Source organism: Numida meleagris, chromosome 2 (assembly GCF_002078875.1).
Source record: "Numida meleagris isolate 19003 breed g44 Domestic line chromosome 2, NumMel1.0, whole genome shotgun sequence".
Lineage (NCBI taxonomy): Eukaryota > Metazoa > Chordata > Aves > Galliformes > Numididae > Numida > Numida meleagris.
Window position 1 is genome coordinate 105,445,689 of NC_034410.1, and position 16,700 is coordinate 105,462,388.

Below are 16,700 nucleotides of genomic sequence, written 5' to 3' on the forward strand. Positions count from 1 at the left end.
TTGAGGGCGGTGCATGTTGTCAGGGTAAGCTACAGAACGTGCAGATGGTTTTTCAGGGCCCTGCAATTCCTTGCCCAGTTTTTGAGCTGGTGCATATGGTGCTTTATAATGCAATTTCTGAAGTAAAATTACCTTATGCTGCACCCCCTTCCCCTTATGAACACACGCACAATTTCAGAATAGTTATTGTAGCCTCTGGTTGAGCAGTTTCTCCAAGGTGTGGTGAAGTACCAGGATAAGCACGAGCTGAGAAGTGCCACCGAAAGGGATCATTGTAGCTGACGCACGTGAGGGGCCCTGCTCTGAGCACTGAATGACTTCCCCAGCCTCCTGGCACAGCACGGCCGGGCGTCCTCTGGGATCTGCGGAACATTTGGTGGCCACGGACCCGTGTAGCGAAGTGTTTCTGAGTCTATGAAATCCTGTTGTCTTCGGTCATCATGCTTTGTCACTGTAAAACCAACAACAACAACAAAAAAAAGCATTTTTTTAGTCTAATTTAAGGAGCTGCTTCTTTTATAGCACATAATATTTCGCTTTGTACTATATTTGATAGTTAAAGAATAATTTAGTCAGTAGGATAACTTTGTTGTATTTGTACTGTTCATGAATGTTACAAGAAAAGTGCTTTACTTTGTTGCCATAATTCTCTTGTACTGCTGTAAAATATTTTTTTCTGCTTTATGGAAACTTAACACAATCCACATTATCAGTACAGGGTTTTTTGTGCGTATGTATTTTTTTTTTGTCAGTATTCTGAATGTTTACATCTGTTTGACATTAGCCATTCTATGCCTTCATAGGGCAGTGTTACTCCTGCAGTATAACGACAATGTGAAATCCACTCATACGCCACATGCATGAGAAATACAGATTTATTGGGGAGATCCCTACCGTGCGTAGATATTTTTTCTATCCACATTCAGTGATGTAAATACACTCCTTCAGTCCTCTACCAAAGAAAATATTATTCCCACAGGACAAGGTCGGAAAATGGTTCTCTGAATCTTCCGAAGGGCGTGTAGTTGATTTCAGCAGGATTGCTACAGTTCAGTGCTGTTATGCATCGCTGTGTTACCCAACCCAACCCGGCTGGGGGAAACAAGCATCTTGGCAGTTTTTTTTTGTTTCAAGACAGTGTTTTGTTTAGAATTCAGGGATCGTGCTTTCTTTAATGGTGCTGGTTTTTTTCCTTTTGTTTTTTTTTTCAGAAAACGTTTTGTTGCCTCCAAAAGTGACCACTCACAAAACCATAAATTAAATAAAAAAAACTTGTCTTCGTAACTTCTCTCTTCTCCCTTTCCTTTTCCCCCTTTCTGTTCCTTGAAAATAACAACTTGAGCTTCAATATTAAACTATTCTGGAAAAAAAAAATAAAGAGATAAAATAACATTTGCCATTTGTTTATTTATTTTCTGTTCAGTGCCTTAGGCAGGAGATCCTGCTTGTGCACGTCCAGTGTATGTACATACAGGTCAGTGAAAGAGAAACATGAGAGAAACCGCCCTTTGCAAAAGATCTTTTAAGTGACAGTGATGTAAGAATTAGTCTGAACAGCATCTGATGTAACTCAAGCATTACCATCTTATATTAGTAAAATAAACTAGCTGTTGTGTATTAAGTTGTTTTAAGTAGAACAGTTTGTGGATGAAAGTAATTATATTGCTTTGGATAGTTAATGCCTGGTGTGTCTGAGCATTTCCCCTCCATCTGCAACCCCGTCTAGAAGGGTCCTAACAACTCTGCATCCAGATGAGCACCTCTGTCATTGCTCGTCCTCACAGCAGAAGCTGTTAAAGGTCTGTAGTGCCTGAAAGGGGACCTGCCCAAACTGTACCTCTCAAAACAGTTGTCCTTTGAAGTCTGGCAGGTTATTCTGTAGTGGAAATTGAGTAGTTATTCTGTAAGTGTGTATGTACATGTATATGACCCTATCCCTACATATATGGTTTGGGCTGGTCCCCTTTCAGGCGGTACAGACCTTTCTCTCTCTCTCTCTCTCTCTCTCTCTCTAGGGTTAGGGTTATATACTCATAGATAAGTATGTGTACAGTTTTCAACATTTTACCCTGCAAAACTAGCTTTGAGTACTGGTGGTTAAGGTGATAGTGTTAGATTATAGGTGATAAATAACGTTTTCCTATGCCTGCACTGAAATGCTTCTTAACCACCACCTTTTGTGCAGCCTCCTATCATTACTGTTTGAACTCCGGTAGCGAATGTCGATCTTGCCAGTGGGAATCAGCAGCCTCTTGTGATGAAGTTTGTACAAATCCAGAATGAAGACAGTGCCACCCTCTGTAGTTCCAAATCTTTTTTTTTTTTTCCTTAAAAATCCAGTGCCCACATGGCAAACTCCTTCACCTGGAACTGCCACGCAGATAATTCAGCTCCTTTAATTCCACTTAGATATTTGCCTTTGTGCCAAGCTGTGCGAAGTCGGGGACTAGCTCTGCTTCTGACAGCTTTTTGAGCTGGTTTCTTTTCACAATTTTTCATCTGAGCAAGTTGAATACAAATCAACTTCTCCAATCTGCTATAGCTAAGTATTTACTTTTGTTCTTTTCCTTCTTTTTACTTTTTAAAATCTGCCAGGTATTTCTGAACATTTTCTTCTATCCTAAAATACCTGTAATTGGATTTGCTGTGGTGTTTGCTGAGGACCTGATGAGTAAAAGCAGGTGAAGCCTTGTGGTTCTTCCCTGGTACAGGTGCTCTCCTTAGGTCAGCCCAGCCAGACCGCATCACTTCAGCCAGCAGATGGCATCAGGAGAAAGCTCGCTGACAGCTCTTAGGAAAAAATAAAAATAATAAAAGGTGTCATTCTCCAGTTTTCCTGTCCCTCAGCACAGGAATACTGGGCCTGAATACATAGGTTTTTTGTTTCTTTCTTCAGTGTGGAGCTGTAGCTGCAGTGCCAGCAGGCCCTCCTTCCCTGTCCCACCCCCGGGACTTTGCTCAGCAAAGCATTGCCCCGAAGCTCACATCAGCCTTTCCGGCACATGGCAGCTCTGGCACCTGCCTTTGCAAGCTGTCCGAGTTCTGCAGTCTGTGGAAGGGGAGTGCTGATACACTGGAAGTAATTCTTCCTCAGGCCAGAGCCAGGGCACTTTATTTTCCCGCTCTTTGTTTTGCCACTCAGATGAAGAGAGACAGCCAGGCAGCTCTGGGCACGGCGGCACATCACATACAGCCGGGAAGGTTTTATCGCTGCTGGGTGTGCAGAGGGGGTGCTGCTATCAGACCTGGCCCGTGTCGGATCACAGCTCGTGGCTGAACAACACCAAAGAGCAATGCCTTTGTGCACCAGCACTTTGAGACAGCTTTACACCATAAGGGAGCTGGTTGGAGTCATGGGCATTGGGAAGCACTAACACCTGCTTGTGGAGATAGAGCGTGTTGTTAGTATGGCTGATTTTAAGGAAACTGAGCTAGATAAAGAAATAAAGCATCATTTGCTGAACTAATTTAGACACCTGGTACTCTCCAAACACGTAGCAGGCACTGATGAGAGGAGTTTGTTGCATCTCAGTGAAATGACAGCCATTGACTTTTCAACAGGGAAATTTCATGCTGCTGGGAGGTGTCTGCTGGTTCACCAGTAGTGATGAAGCCAGGAGTTGTTTCACATGTCCATAGCAAAAAATGCCTGGATCGTGCTTTTAGGAAACTAGTGGCACCCTGGATAGATTTTGGTGTTCAAGTCACCTTTCCAAAGCCTTTTTGTTCTGTGCCATTAGTCATGGGCTCTCGGAGCATAGGACAACCTTCAGAGTCCTGTTCCTAGTGCCTCTGAGCATCCTATGCATGTACCACTGGCAGAGAGGACAGTTTGGGATCCCACACAGAAAAAAACACATCTGGAAACAAGCTGAGTAGATTGGATAACCTACTTCAATTAAAATGAAATCTTGCTGTGTTGAGTAAATAAATGCCCATTGATATTTATATGAAGGATATATTATATTAAGCAAATATTTGGCTTTGCTGTGAACAGATATCTGCTTCTAAGTCTTTCTGAGCTGCTCAGATTCACCTTGCAAATCACTTTTCCTGCCCCTTCATAGTGAACTCTCAGCCCAGCATCCATCACACAGAATCTTTGCAATGAACGGGTTCCTTTCTCCCTTTTCAAGGAACAAATCTAGGGGATGGTGAAAGAGAACTGTATGCACCACCCTCTTGTTTACTTATGCGTGGTACACAGTCCTTGGGGAATATAATAAAGGTAAAAAATTACCTGTAAAAGTGTAATAATCTTATACATGTTGCTTGCCTTCCTTTAGGTTACTGAGAGGAACGTCCAAGTCTCCTGTTTTTTAATGTCCTTGAGCAGCAGCTGGCCTGTGGCAGCCAGTATAGACCATTTGTCCTGGGTTCTGTCCAGAAGTAAGTATTTACAGTTCAACAAGTCCAAATAAATGTCTTCGGAGTACCAAGAGAGCACAGCCAACCGAGATAGTCTGCCGCTGAGAAACACGGGTAGGGAGGCGGTCAGCATACAGCTAGTGAAAAAAGAAGTTTAGTGATGCTTTTGGAAGCGATCCTGGCTGTTGTTTTAACATTTCAACATCTGTGCAGGATTGTGAATATTAAGAACATCTTTTGTAGCTCTAAGTTGAGAGAAAAATTTACATACTTAAGGAAAAACAGATGCGCAACCAGCTGATATTATGAAACCTGACATTCTAAAACTTGACAGCTAAGTTCTTAATAATGGCTGATGGAATTTTATAGAGTTTCCAGTTAAAAGATTATACAGTTACTGCATGCGCCATGTTTTTCAAAATAAGTATCTTTGTTTTAATTTCCTAAACCAGGAATCTCAGGGCCTTACTTTAGTTCCTTGTTTCCAAAAGTCCCTGCCAGCACTGCCTGATAAGTCAGATTTATTTTCTTTTTCTGTTTAAGACAGTTCAAAAAGTAATCTAGAAATACATTCACTGTCACATATTTCTTCTGTTAAGTATTTTGTGCTACCTAGAACACAGTGAAACCTGGTGGGGGGGTGCAGGGGAAAATGTATGCATTTGTCTTTTATATCCCTTTAAAATTAAATGAAAGGGCAATGAAGATAACCATGGGATTCAAGGGACTTTATCAAGATCTTCCCCATTCTTCATCCTCTAAGTTTTCAGAGAAATAATATAAAGATCTTTCTGAAGTGTGCAGGTGATGGTAAAGAAGACTGATGTGTACACTGGTGCCAGTGGTACTTGAATATTTAGTTTGAAAGGATTTATAGAGACTTAGGCAGAAAATGAAACGACCCTTTGGAGGAATAGAGAGAGAGAGAGTTGTGTGAGGCATCAGCCACAACGGGCTGTTCTCTCTGGCATCCAGTGATTGTTGCTGGAGGGACATGGTGAAAAAGCTGATTGCATCTAAAATCTGCCAGAGGAGGGTAACGCACTGGGAACTGGGACGTGAGGAATGTTTGAGTAAGGATCAAATATTTGTGTGTTTCTCATGCTACAAAAAGAAGGCTGATTTTATGTGTGTATTACATAATCACAAAAGTGGGATTGCCAGAAATCTGAAGGCCAGCTTGCAATGGTTGCTGGCAGTGGTGTCCCCAGCTGACTCCTAAGGGCCTCGGTCACAGAGACAGTTTGTTTCAGCGCTTCACTGTTCTTACAATTAGAAAGCTTATCCTAATGTTTAACCCAAATCTTCCTGGCTGCAGTTTAAGTACCTTCAGTCTTATCTATGCTTCGCAGACATTGAAAAGAACTTTTTCTTTTACTCTTCCCAGCCGTCTATTAGATAGTTAGGATGTTAATTTGCTTCTTTCAGTTTTCCATTGTTTAAGCTAAACAATCCTAATATTCAGCCTTTCTTTATAGGTCATGTTTTCCAACCTTTTATCTTTTTCATTCATCTTCTGTGGACTGTCTCCAGTTAGTTCAAATCCTCTTTGCCGTTCAGTTCCCAAGAGTGAATACCTTATCTCAGCCAAAGCTGAGCAGAGTGGTAGGAGTGTTTTGCATGCTAAAATGTATTCTAAAATTGTGCTCTTTGTCCCAGATCAGTGTGCTTGGTTTGTCCACAGCCTGTTTGACGGAGACCTGATTTAGTCCCAATAACCCCTGCATCCTTCCCAGTAAAGCTGCTTCTACTTACATCTTCCCCACCCTATATTTGAACAACTATTTCTAAGTAAGTGTAAAATATTTATCACCACTGCATACTATCCTAAGCTTTTAAATCATAACTTGAACTTATCCAGGTCATCTTCAAGTCTGATCTTATCCACCAACAAACTACCTGGGTATGTATTGTCTGCAAAGTCAGAAGGAGCATAGTATAATAGGATAATTCATTTTGGAAGAGACCTCAGGAGGTCATGAAGCCCATCCTCCGGCTGGGAACTCACTGCTCTATCATCCATCTCATTATGGAAAATGCTGGAAGGAACTGGAGCCACACCAGAACTAACTCCAGTGTGGTTGCCATTATGACTTCATGAGAGTGATTTTCCACCCATTTTTGATCAACGAACAGCTTTGTCTGGACCAGATTACTTATGAAGATGTCCTGGAAGTAGTGCTAAAAGCTTTACTGAAATTGAGATGTGACATCTGCTGCTTCTCAGTCCGCAGCCCTGTTCTCTGTCATGGAAGCTGGACTGGTTTGACACAAGTTCTTGAATTCATATTTACTGCTGCTGTTTTTATCTCTGGGGGTGCTTATTAATTATTAATGCTATTTTTTTCTAGCATTTTTCCAGAGAAAGAAATCAAGCTGATGGTGCCGATTGCCTCCTCCGTTTCTCTCTTTTGAAATCTAGGTGGTTATGCTTTCCCTTCCCAGTCTACCATGCATTTTTGTGAGTTCTCCTCACAAAAATAACTCCTGATAACAGATAACTCTGATAACTCCTCGTGGACCTTTGACCACACACCTTCAAATGCCTCTGATGAAATCCATTATGCCCACATCTTTTTAAAACATATAAAGCTTGTAGGTATTTCCCTCAGTGTTCAGAAGTGTAAAAGTGTACCTGTGGACAACTGTAGGATTTTAGATCAATTTTGTGTTCATTTTATTTGTTTAAATAGCAATGTCCCTTGTCTAGGAGCAACAGGTTACTTCCTTTTATGTTAACATCGTTTGGGCTGCCTCATATAAAAGCATTGCAAGTGCATGAACTGGTCGTTTGGGACATGCAATATTCAATGCAGTATTCAAAGAAAAAGAAGAGAGAGAGAGAGGGAACTGAGTGGAGATAGCTACATCTTGATTTTTTGCTTAGAATAGATTGGGACTCATTTGGAACTGAAATGCACATACAGAAGGACCCCAGACTTGAACATCTCACCAAAGAGCAGCAAAACAAACACTGTGGCTGCTAATACCAGGCCCGTACTGAAATGCTGCCTGTCATTTTGCCAAGAAGCAGTTGTTGTAGAAAACAAATAAATTCGCTATCATTCTGCAAAGCAAGACAGGTCTCAACTTTGGCAGATGCGGGACTGCAGAGGAAATAAATACTAATCAGACATTTAGAAAAGTGAACCCTGCTTGTTTGTGTCTCAGAAACAAAACAAACAAACAAAATCCCTTCTGCTGGTTGGTACATGATGTTATTATTAGATGTGAGTTTCATAGATGTGGATTTTCTTACACTGAAGATCAATGGCATAGAGAAGTAGGTTTATTATGCTAAATTATAGGGGTTTATTAATAGTGTATTTGATTTTACATTATAGCCTTCTCTTATATTTTTAAATTATTATTATTTAGTTTTCTGCCAGCTTAAGCCCCCAAAGTGATTAGCGTACTGTATTTTCATCCTCCCACTAAAAACTGCATAGATTCACAGTATTCACACTGAAGTAATAGGGAATGCATCTCTGATACACAGCTCAGGGGTTCATAAACTGTAACAAAGTACATGGGTGCTACTATTCACTGTTATTCTTTAATTACATATGCATTTGCATATGTTGTATGGATAAGTTACATCCTAGTTACGGAGCTTATCTTCAAGGCAAAGTCCTCTTTGTCTGCCATAAAACATTACCCCAGTAGATAGGCAGACCTTGCCCAACATTTCTTGCTATCCAGCAAGCCACGCTGGATCTATCTAAGCTACCAAATTAACTGTGTGTGGGAATGCTTGTGAGCTCTGAGGCTAACTGGAACAGGCCAGCACACATCTCATAGCTCCAAAACTGGGTGACTGCATGGGTGCTGCCTGGGAATTAGGCTTGGACTGCTCTGACTTGAGAACCATCCGCAGAAATTTCCTGAAATGGTGCTTCTTGGCATGGGCCAGCATCTCAGCAGAGGATACTGCAATATTTTAATAGTAGACGTGACCACGTTTAAGTGCTGGCAAAGGTCCTGGACATTTCTTCCTCTATTTAATATCTTCTCATTGCTATGGAAGAGGCAGCTGGACTCAAGAATGTTATTTAAGCGGAGGTACAAATATGCAAAGCAATCTTTTATTTTGTTAACCACCTGTTTTTCTCTAGTCCACCCTAATTACCTAACTGGATCTTCTCACATTTATCAAGACACTTGGAATTAAGATTTCTGGACAAAAGTACCTTCTCAAAATCAGAAGTAATTCTTATGGAATTCTGACCTTGTCAAGCATTATCTGAAGGCTGAGAGGTGTTTTCTTAGATTGTTAGATTTAATGCATTTCTTTTCATGATATTCATGATCTAGACATACTTAATATAGCTAGTTTAATAGGAAATAAAAGTGGATGGGTTATTCTGGGAGGAAAATGCTAATTCTTCACATTTTCTTTGAAATATTTGTCTGGCTACATTTCCCCATTATTTAACTTTAATTGCATATTGCACTTTGATACATAATTAAACCTGCACTTTTTTGTTCTTTCTGAGAATCACACTGTACTCTCAAAAATATAACTTGACTGTCATGAACATCACAGTTTCACCACTGTTTGTGTACCTTCACTGTGGAAGAAAGAGTTTGTTATTTTTCTCCATGAACACTGAATACCAGCATGTCAGTTTAATATATATTGGTCCAAGGTAAAATATGCTAGCACAAAAACTGAATTAAATCATCAAATGTAATAGACTGAATTTAACAAATTAGTGTCTCTTTAGTTGGCAATAAGCAGTCTTGTTTAGACTTAAATTGGAATTTAGAGATTGTGTTGTGTCTTTCTTTGGCTTTTGTGGATCTGCTACTTAAACCCACCGAGTCTGGTTTCCATAACTAATGAATAGCTATGAAAACTTGGTGAGAAATTACCAAATAACTGTAGAATGATTTAAAAAATAGAAAACATGAAAATAAAAGACTCTGAAAGCTCATGGTATCTAAATACAGAAATAGAAAGTGGCTAAATAAGTGACTTGTACACAGATAGCTTATGATATTTGATGGTGGTGTAACAAAAACTAGTGGTTGGAAGCTAAATCGAGAAATTTAAAATTAGATTTTTAACAATGATAGGAAATTGATAAATGATGAAGATCTCCTGAAATGTCAGGAGTTGTGGTGGATTCTCCATCACTATAAATTAAAGTCACGTTTGACATTTCTCTAGATCTTTTTTATTTCAACCATACAGTTGTAGTTGTGATGGGAAAAGCAGCCTTGACTAACGGATCTTTTGCTTGGTTTATTTTACTGCCAGTTTACACCATCTTCTGATTCAGGTATTGATGAGGAAGGAATATAAATAAGAAAATAAACACTTAAGTAACGAACTTTCCTTCCTCTTTCCTTATGGCAACAATCTCCAGTCTCCTCATCTTAATTTCAAATTACCTTTTTTTCCTTTGGATTACACTCAGGGAGTATCTCTCTATTCATTCTATGGCCCAACAGGCAGCTAAAGAGATTGAAGTCCAGTGCCTAATGGTTTGTTTCTTCTCCTTGCTTATTGCTCTTTTTATTTCTTCTTGCACTGATGAGGTTTGCTTATGGCCACAGTCCCTCAGGTGTGCCCCTGAGTCACCGCCATGCCCCAACAATGTCTCCTCCCCTCTGGCTCCTCCATGCATCTCCCCCAGAATATCTTCCCATGTGTCTCCTGCTCCTTCTGGCTGCTCTTTTTTTTCACATGTATTTTGACATAGGCACCGTGCTCTTCAGTATTTAAGTTTTGGTGGGCAATGGGATGCTCAAATAACTTACAATTTCAGTGTTGGGTGGACCCAGCTACCCGGAGCACCTCATTGCCTTCTCCCATGCAGGATACAGTACAGCCCTCTGCTACCCAAATGTTGTGAATTATGCTCAGTTCAAATAATAAAGTCCTGTTTGGAAAGACTAGGCTCTTAGGATTCTAGGAGAATTATTTCCAGCTACTTTGTCAGCTTGTTCAATAATGACAACAGAGCAAATCCTACCACACAAAAAATAAATAAAGTAAAAATGTTTATTTCCTCTGGAAATAACATTTCCATTGACTTCAAACATTCCCTATCTGGCCTGATTTCAATAATGTGCTAATTCAGAAACTCTTCCCTCAGCCTTTAAATATTCACTGATAAAGGCACCCACTTACAGTGAGTTCCCTTTTCAGTATGATATTTATGCCAGTATGTGCCCATAAAAACTTGTATTTCAATCGATAATTTTTATCAGAACGGCGGTTGACTGTCTGAATACCTAACAATAAATTAGAAATAACATATTCTAAGTTTTTGAAATAAATTCTTTTTGGAAAATGAAATATTGTCAGCCTTCCACAATCAACACTCCCACTAAGTATCACAGAGTCACAGAATCATTAAGATTGGAAAAGGCCATGAAGTTCACCTAGTCCAGCCATCATCCCCACCATGCCCACTGACCACGTCCATCAGTGCCTCGTTTCTTGAACACCTCCAGGGACAGTGACTCCACCACCTCCCTGGGCAGCCTGTACCGCTGCCTCACCGCTCTTTTGGATAAGAAATTTTTCCTACTATCCAACTAGAATCATTAGGAAGTGAGTACCATTAGGTGTCCAGATTTGTCCTTGAAATGTAACCTTCTGCCGGGTAATAACTAACAGAACTACAGGAATACTCTGAACACTGGAGAAAAAATCCTAGCAGAGACATTTGTTACTGATTGTGTGGGAACCTGATAGATGATTTAATTTAAGAGTGCAAATTCAATTCCTGACCCACATGTCACTACACAGAAGGTTTATGTAATTATCATTAGTGTGTTGTTATTTATCCATGTGTAGATCCTGCTGTCTTTTTATTATTCACTGCTAATGTTATCATTAAAAATGCATGCCAATTAACATAAATTTAAATGGAGACATGAAAAAAAATCTGATTCTACTTTAAATTTCAATGATTTCTTTGATTTATTTTTGTTTCTTTTCAGCAGTTGTGGAATAACTAAATAGACAATGGATAAAAAAATAGTAACCGGTACCATTAACTGTCTTACCTCTGTAAGTAAAGGCAGCAGCTCCTCAATTTGTGCTGGGCAAATTGTGTGCTGTCACCACTCAGTGGCCAGTCAGTTCTTTTTTTCTTTTTTCTTTTGTGAAAAACAAACCCCAGCACAGATGGCGTATCTTGTTGCAGCATTGCAGTTTAAGGCCCTTCATGAATCACTCGAGTAGGTAAAAGAGCATCTGTCAGTTTTGTTATGTTGGATTTATTGAAACCAGGAAATTACTAAAATGTAAGTAAGTATTAATCTCTATTTGGCACTTGATTGCAGTGCTCAGTGATCCAAGATGGCAAATTCAAATGCGTTTACTAAAACGTTTAGATACATCTGTTTTTTCGACGTCGCTATACCAAGAAGATTTTGTGACCACAATTTTACAGACCTGATCCTTATGACAGGTGAAAGCCTCAACATTTCTGTTTAGATTAACTTCTCAGAACCTTGTACAGAACACAGTTTTCCTGTAAGCTTTGAGGTGAAAATGGGCAGTCAGGAATGGTCTTAGCACAGAGCTGACCCCGTACCGGCAATTTTAGCACCAGCAAACTCTGCTCCGCCCAGCAGAAACCCATTCCCCGGTCCTGCTGCTGTCTGCATTGTTCTGCAAGGCAGCCCAGTCCCAAGGGGCTTGCAGATGTCTGAAAGCGTTAAGGAGCACACGGCAGAAATGCTGAAATGCACCGCTGGCTGGTGGCTGGTCCTCAAGGCTTGTCAGTTAATTGCTCAAGTCTCAGTTTCTTGCTAAAAGACCACATCTATACACAGCTATTTCAGTAATAATGTTCTCTTACACTTAGCATATATACCATTCTTTTGTTAATACTGTCATCTCCTTTCCCTTCTTTTTTCCGTCAAATATCAAGAAAGGTTGCATATTATTTTTTTCCACGACTCACATTGTTGATTAATTACAAAAATGTAAATGTAATTTAGAGATAAACCTGCTGGTACTCTTTCCTTTGATTCTTTTTTAAAACTGTTTGTATTCTTACACATTGTAGGTAGTAAGTTTGAGATTATTGATTTCAAGGGAGAAAAACAGTGAATTCTCCTAATGTTGAGCTGTACACCTTGGAAAAGCTGCTCTCTCAGATCCAATAAACAGCATTCCACCAAAATGTGATATTTTATCTGGCCAGTAAGATCTTGTAAACTATTTCTGATATTGCCATCTGGTGAAATATCAGTCATGTTACAACTCTGCTGTTTCATTTCTTTAGTAGCTAAACCACATTGTTTATTGGAAATGAATGGCAGATTTATTGAAAGTTAGATCAGAAACATTGCAGTCTCTGTTTTGTTGTTTGTTTTTTTTTCTTTTAAGGGTCCATTCCACCAGTTCTATCCAAAGGACCTGTTGGCATATTCATTTTCTGTCCTGATTGCAATAACGAAGCTGCCCCAGAAATGAAGGTAGCTGACAGGGAGCAAGATACTGAGACATAATCTCATCCATACAGAACAGAGGAGAAACATGTAATTGGTGGAGATCATTAGAGTAATGGCGGGAAGGAAATACTGCCACAATGAATATTCTTAGTTTGTCTATATGTTCCTGTATTATAGGAAAAATTTGTCATGTATTTCAGTACAAAAGGACACACAGTGTTGGAAGGAAGCTTTTACAAATGTCACTATAAAAGGAAGGTTCTGCTCATTAAGCGGATTCACAACAAGTAGATCTTCTAAGTGGAAACTTGTGTACTTTTCAAATGATACTTATTAATATGAGACACATAGTGCTGTCTGAAGCACAGTGACATTAGCCGAAGATCATAGAATCATAGAATGGCCTGGGTTGAAAACGACAATAATGACCATCGAGTTTCAACCCCCCTGCTGTGTACAGGGTCGCCAACCACTAGACCAGGCTGCCCAGAGCCACGTTCAGTCTGGCCTTGAATGCCTCCAGGGACAGGGCATCCACAACCTCCTTGGGCAACCTGTTCCAGTGCCTCACCACACTCTGCGTGAAAAAATTCCTTCTAATATTTAACCTAAACCTCCCCTGTTTTTGTTTAAAACCATTCCCCCTGTGACGTATAGCATACTGTATCATACTGTCTGGTAGTAACTATTTTAGGTTTTTTTCATAGCAGCATAGTCAAGTCGGGGCTTTAAATCATTATCCTCTTCGGTATGAAGAATGTTAATGCAATGATGAAGATGATATGGAAAACTTTCTAATACTACAATGAAAGAAGAAGAAAGTATTGTAGTGTGTGGCTGGCATGGTCACATAGAGGTGTTAGGAGAAAAGGGAGCTTGTCTGCCAGCCAGAGTTTAAGGACAGGATAGTGAGGTGTTAAATCAATATAGAGGACAGAAACAAGGTGTGTGGACCTGTGAGCCCTTGGCTGTGTTTCAAGTTGGGAGGTGGGGGAGCAGGGGTGGGCTCTGTGGCTATGTAAAGAAAAATATTATGATGGAACATATTAGTCCTATAGACATGTTTATACTTTCTTTGCATGTGAAGGACTGACTTTTTCACCCTACCTGGGACAACACCACCAGTATACAGGCAGTGCATAGGAGAAAACATTCCTGCCAAAGGTTCAGTCAGTTTTAATGTTATTTTCATACCACATTTGATAAGGTGAAAAAATCATACTGATTAGAATTTAATTGGACATATATATCTTGGAAGGAAAACATTTATCAGGAGTGGAACAACGGATGTATATACTGTGATCAATCAAATGCTAATTATAACTGCAGGAGCTTCTTTTTTCAGGAGGTCAAATAATAGAAAAAAAAAACTCTGTGGCTTGTATGAAATATATTCATTGATAGATAAGTCCAGGAGTTTTTCTGGTTTGTTTTGAGATTTGTTGTAATTCCCAGCTTTAAATAAAGATCAGCTACATCAGCTTCATAAGAGAGCTCTATGGGAGCATGTGTGAATTTACAAAATTATCCATGAATAGTTTAGAATGAACATTTGAGTTGGAGAAATGGAACTTTATCTTCTAATAAAAAAAAAACTAAAGAGAAATTAAGAAACAGGTAAGTTTATTTCTTGACTCAGCGAAGCAATCTCCATGTGATGGATTAGTCCTATTTAATCAGAACAGTGAGCAGCTGGATAAATCCAAGCTTGAAGAATATTAGGTCATTTGTTAGCCTTTCTGCCAATTACAGTACAGCTGCTTTATGGTATCTTTTTCCTCTCATCATTGAGCTTCATTATTTTTCCCTTGAAAACACTAGATGATGAGCCCTCAACAGATAAAAATGTAGGGCACAGAGATCTTAGAGTGTCAGGGTACAGGTGGATAAAATGTGAATGTCCCATCACCAGTGCTGTGTCAGTGAAACCTCTTCATGAGGCTGGAGAGCTGCAGGACCAGAGTCTAGTCCTAACTTGGCAAGAAGCCTATTATGTCTCATTGTGTGTGTGTGTAAAAGCCAAATTCTTAGTTCTTTGACTTGAGAATCTGTTTGGTTTTTATTATGCAGTCTGGCATTATAATGGTCATGTAGCTATTGTTTGTGCTGAGGAGAATTGTCTGTTGGGTGTTTTGTTCAGCCCTGGTCGTCAAGACAATAACATCAAAGCCTTGCCAAGACTGAGCCATAAGTCACTGGGCAGCATGGGAGTTGTGGTGGTCAGTGTGATAAGGAGCCTTGCTTCTACTAGACAGGCCAGGAATGCACTACTCTACCACATTTTTCCTCTGTTGGAAAATTCCATCTGCCTCATTTGCTTTCTAGTCAATCATTTAAGACAGGTGAGAGGCTGTTTCTTCAGAGTGAGGTAGAGCAACATTAGATAAAGGTACCCAGAGTATTCATCCAACCTTTTTGGACTTGGATGTGGACATGGACGTGGACTCCTCCCGGGCAGCCTTGACTGTGCCCTCTCCCTCCATCCTCCTGCTGTGCAGCTAGAACAAGAACAGACCATTGCTGAGACTCTGTAGTTTATAGGATGTTTAGGCAGCAAATTACACCTTATGTTTTATCGACTGGTTCTGTCTAGTACAGTGGCTTTGTGCTCTGATACATCCCCTGGGTTATTTCACAAGGTAATAATAGTATTTCCTCTATCTTGTACATGTTAATTTTAAATTATGTTTACACAGTGTGTGAATGTGAATCAATTGAAGCTTGACATTCCTATTTCAGGGTAGAAATAGCTGGTCAATATGAGCTGATATCATTGACTGGGCTGTTTGATTGTGTAATGCAAACCATACAGGTAATGAACATCAATATCCAAGAGGCTGCTCAAATGTTTTGCAGTCAGAAGCAAGAGGAGTTCACTGAATGTGGAAGGCAGCCTTCCATGTTGGAAAACAGCTGCCAATATTTTGGTACAATAGAGTCATCTGTAATCTGACGTATATATATAAAAATGAAATGTGAAATACTCTGTCTTAAAGGGAAAACATGAACATATGTTTCACGTTACACTTCTGACATGTGGTGTCTCACACTCCAGAGTGACTTTTTTTTTAAGTTCTGATGTAGTGTTACACTTACGGGATTTCCAGGCAGAAGGGAAGGCACAGTGCAGGGTCTCTCCGTCTCTCCTGGCTGTCCCGCAGGTTTCTCACGTGGCCATCTCCTCTGACTCAAGGAGACCATTTTGTTCCCTGTCCTCAAAGGGCTGAGGTACCAAGCTGTTGCTCTGGTTCCTGCCTTTAAAACTCAATTTAATCAGGTGCACGCTCTAAGGAGATAGTTAAGACTGGGTAGCAATTAAGAATAGATAATAGATCACTATTCTAATCAGGATTACTAAGCATTCTGTTCACCTTAATTACAATATTTGTAAAAGAAGAGACCAAATCTATGGCTGGTATGGGAAAATTAAGGTTGACGACAACTAGTTGCTAGCTTTGTGACTACGGCCTCTGAAGAAGTCATGGGGCACTACTGGACTGTCCTGGGAGCACACTGAGATGGAGATGTCACCCCCAAAAGCTGTCATATAGCACTGTGCTCCCCGAGACACAAAGCAGCAGGACTAGTCGGTGCTGCACCCTCGCTGATGGCAGATAGGTTAACTGTTGATGGGTGACTGCAGCACAGGCACCAAGACTGTTGTCTGTAATGAACACAACCCTTTATTTTCCTTCTCTCATTCCCCAGTCTGCGAGTGTGTCTGCACAAGCCCCGGGCAGACACAAACTGTGTTCACTAATGCTGTAGCCTTACTGGAAGCTACTTGATCATATCAATGTTTTGCCAGCCCAATGCAAAAAAAAAGAATCTGATTCTCAGCAATGCTTGTTAGTTTGGGTCCAGCATTTGCAAGCATGTCTGCCTAGCTTTCATTCAGAGCTTGCTTGCTT

At 40.1% G+C, this 16,700-nt stretch overlaps 1 long non-coding RNA gene across 1 annotated transcript; it reads right to left on the reverse strand.

Moving 5' to 3' along the window:
- On the reverse strand, positions 2-4,501 carry LOC110393533. Its single transcript, XR_002435029.1, has 3 exons — positions 4,241-4,501; positions 2,630-2,790; positions 2-1,360 (listed from the first exon to the last, which is right to left on the reverse strand). It is a non-coding gene; the product is annotated as an uncharacterized LOC110393533 (long non-coding RNA).